Raw genomic sequence first — 4,247 nt, 5'->3', positions numbered from 1 at the left:
AATTATGACAATAATCATATATACCAAATTACATTAAGAGATAACCAAGATAATGAAAATTTCAATACTAATCTAGAATTTAATACACAAACAACAAAACAAAATAAACTTTTCTATTTGATAAACACAAAAACCACTATTTGGGAAAATGTCTCCTTTCTCTCCCTGTATTCTCTTGTTTCTCAAAGTCTCTTTAGAAAATCCAAAAAAATTGGAACCTTGACTCCTCATTGTCAAAATTTTATATAATTTCTTTCAATCCTTATGAGGTTCATTAGTTATGATATCTTCTTCTTGGAGATTCTTTTTCATGAAATCTCTTTTATCCCTATGCTATCTAAATAACTATGTTCTAGCTCTTATCATATCCACCTCCAAAATTCTTTCATTTTCTTAAATATTATCCCACTAAAATACTTGGGGTGTAGCTTCAAGAAAATAGGTATATACGATTCAATGCTAGTGATTGGGTAACATTAGTAGAAAGTGTTATATTTTAAGAGTCCAACATGCATGCTATTACCATTATACTTTTGATAAGTGGCATTTGGAGAAAAAGACATGTGTCACCAATAGGATACACTTGGGAGGAGAGTTTGAGGGTTTAATAAGATGGCACATTCTTGAAAAATTTTCTCTACTCAATCTGCATATATTATTTTCAATAATCAATTCCTCCTATCATTTGTTGAGTTCACCACAAATGAGACAGATAATTCTACTACACATTTGGCATGTGGCTCAAGCTTGAATCTTCCCCTTTAACCACCTCCAAATATTAGTTCCACATTCTACCAAAACACATTATGTGTACTGTCATGCATTGTCACATCCATATGCTAATCATAGTTGAGAATTCCATCAAACACATTAGGTTCCTTCTTATTGACCTCCACATGATATATTTCTTGCATGACCACCTAGTTTCACATTAGGGAAGGAAATTGAATGTTGCAAGCATGCCTATCTCTTAGGAAACTAACATCATCTCTTTCTTCTCTTGGTTGAGTTCTAGGAAGGTTTCTAAGGGTTACTACACACTTCAAGCTGTATGGATGGGTATTTCTATCAAAAATCATCAACCAATACATGTCTCACACGTGTAGAAGTAGTCATGATAACATGCATATGCATATCTTCTTGAGACTATGGTAGAAATGTTTAGTTCCATTAAGACCAAACTTAAGGTACTTGTTCCCATAATAGATGACATACTCAATCGAATGTGATATGGATCAAATAGTTGATGCACGATTTGATAATAAACTATTTTATTGATTTCCATTTCTCACATAAGACTCTCTATTATCATATTTATGAACATATTGAATTTTCAAATAATTCATAATTTGTCTTTTTCTAGCATGGCTAAGCTCATGCTTGGTGTGCTCTATCTTAATTACTTTGGTGAGCTTATACCAAAATTTAATTGGGTCATCAATGAACCATTTCAATGTGATCAAGCCTCTTAATCACACTTGAATTGAGCCATTTTCCTCACCTAATGATAGTTAGCAGACACATGAGAAAGATGTTGAAGAAGACTATGTGTTTCAACCATTACTTTGTCATTGATGTCAAACCTACTATTTTCTAGTAAGACAACTACTTATAAGATTCAAGTACTATCACTTAGTTGATCGATGAAGAGGATTTGATCAATAAGAGGTAACAATATCACCTAGAGGAAAGGTTGATTTATGATTATGTAATGAAGTACAAGGATCAGTTAAGATAGTGATGACATGATGTATTGATAACATACTTAAGGTTACAAAATGCTAGCTACACTTAGAAAGTTTAGAAGAACAAGATACAAAAAGTTTGTCTACCAAGCTTGACTAAGTAGATAGTAGATGCCAAGAAAAGTTAGTGCAAGCTGAGCAAAAAGTTAGTTAGAGTCAAGCGAAATCAAATCCTAGTGGATGTTGATCAAGACAATTGATGTAGAGTAAATTTTAGTTGATGTCGAGCATCAATAAACTTTAGTTGATGCTAAGAGATTTTATTGTTGATGCCAAGCAATGTAGTATATGTCAAGCATTAGAAGATTGATAATGTTGAGCTAGTACATTATGTTAAAGATTGAAGATTTATTGAATCTAAGATGAAAAGTTTGTTTTCATGAAACTTTTGAACTAGGAGGAAGATAAGGTTGATTAGTTTGTGGCACAGAATTTGATGTAAACTATTCTTAGGAAAATTAAAATGGATTCTAGGATATGTTTCTAGAAAATACAAGATATGGGGTAGATACATTGTATATTACCTAATCCATCCAAAACCCTAAATTGGATGATGGAAAATGAGAGGGAAAATATCATAATTTCCTATTTATAGGAATGTCTAGTCATGAAGCAAAAGTTGTCATTTGCGAGAACCTAAGGAGGAGAAGGATTTAAGTGTTTGCTTCATCAAGTGACCCAAGAGAAGATTCTGCAATGGTGTGTTAAGAAAGAAAGATTAAGGAGATGAATGCTTAAAGGATGAACAAGTTGGAAAAGTTGTAAATTATTAAGGCCAAGAAACATTGAGGACTAAATAGAGATCTGTAATCTACAAGAGAAGTTGTAAGTTGTATCAGATCAAAACTCTATTGTTACTCTCTAACAATTGTATCAGTCTAGTGTCAACCCTTTGGATTAAGGTTGACCTAATATTCATTTATAAATCCTTTAACTAGGTGGCATTCCAAGTGAATGCCCTAAAGTCCTCTAACAAGGCTCACTTCTAATAGAGTGATTGAAATCCCTTTAGTGAGTCACATTTAATAGTTTGTATTGTAACCTTTAATATGATTGGCCTTTTATAGGGCATCACTTCAGAAGAGTGAAAAGGAGTAGCATGTTATTGTTGGTTTTTCCCAAATTGGGTTTCCACATAAATCATTGTGTCAAGTGTGCTGATGAATGTGTTGTGTTTCATGCTTTACATTGTTGCAAGTTGATTTGACAATAAGATATAAGTTTTAGTGATTGCATAATGGATTCATGCATGGGTATGAATATTTTATGGGTTCACTAAGTTGTGAAAAGTTTAATTTATATATCTAAACCTTGGATAACTGATTCACCCCCACTCTTAGTTATTCTAAAGTATTCCAACAATTGTTATTAGAGCCATTTGCTTAAGAGGACTAGTTCCAAGGTACCAAAAGCACAAACATCAAGATGTCTAAAAGAGAAGTACCCAAGCTCAACAAAGATAACTTTCCTACATGGAAAATTTTGATAAAGGTACACCTTGGAGGACTTGGAGATCATGCACAATCTACTATTACAGTAGAACATGTTAATCTAGTTGGAGCCTTAACTATCGAAGATATGATGAAGAAGAAAGAACATAATTAGGAAATGTTGGAGATTACCTTAGCCCTAAGCTATGCTAAATTTGATGATATCAAAGGTTGTGACACTACAAAGAAAATGTGGGATGCCCTATACACCATCTATGGAGGAGACAAAAATGTACAAAGAGCCAAATCTGAGAGCCTCGGAGGTAAGTTTGATGATATGAGAATGGAAGAAGATGAAAATATTTCTCAATATGTTGCTAGAATAAAGGAAGTTGTTAGTGAAATAAAAGGAGCTACTGATCATATAGATGATGATACTATGTTAAGTAAATTCTTGAGAACACTATTGCTTGTTTATGCTATTAGAGTTTTTGCAATTCAAGAGTTGAGATGTATTCTAGGAAATGATCTAACCCTTGAAGGCTTGGTAGGTAGACTCACTTCTTTTGAGCTATCTAACTTTGATAATTAAAAACTTGAGAGCCTTGAATCTACATTCAAAGACAAGTTTCATTGAAGGACTCTGATAAAGTGAATCAAAAGAAAAAGAGAAAGATAAAGTATGTATCGATTGACAATGATATAGATGAGGAAGATGTTGAAAAATTGGAAACACTACTGGCAAGAAGATTTCACAGAGTTAAAGACAAGTTCAAAGGTAAGTTATTGATAATTTGTTTCAATTGTAATGAGGTTGGTCATATTTCTACAAGATGTACACAGAAGAAGAACTACAAAGATGGCAACATGTACAAAAATAGAAGAGAAGATGACAACAAAGATCACAAAGAAAAAGGCAAGAAGTCATGCTACATCGCTAAAGAAGAGGAATAATTCTAATGAACATGATGATGAAGTGGTGTATGTTGCAAGGAAGGACAAATTTGATGAAGATGAGGTGATTGTACTTGTGACTTATGTGAAAAAAAAATGATAGATGGATCATTAATAG

The sequence above is a fragment of the Cupressus sempervirens genome, chromosome 9, assembly GCF_028749045.1.
Source record: "Cupressus sempervirens isolate cs-2001-9-10 chromosome 9, ASM2874904v1, whole genome shotgun sequence".
NCBI lineage: Eukaryota > Viridiplantae > Streptophyta > Pinopsida > Cupressales > Cupressaceae > Cupressus > Cupressus sempervirens.
The sequence above is the reverse complement of the archived record's forward strand: the minus strand, read 5'-3'. Positions refer to the sequence as shown.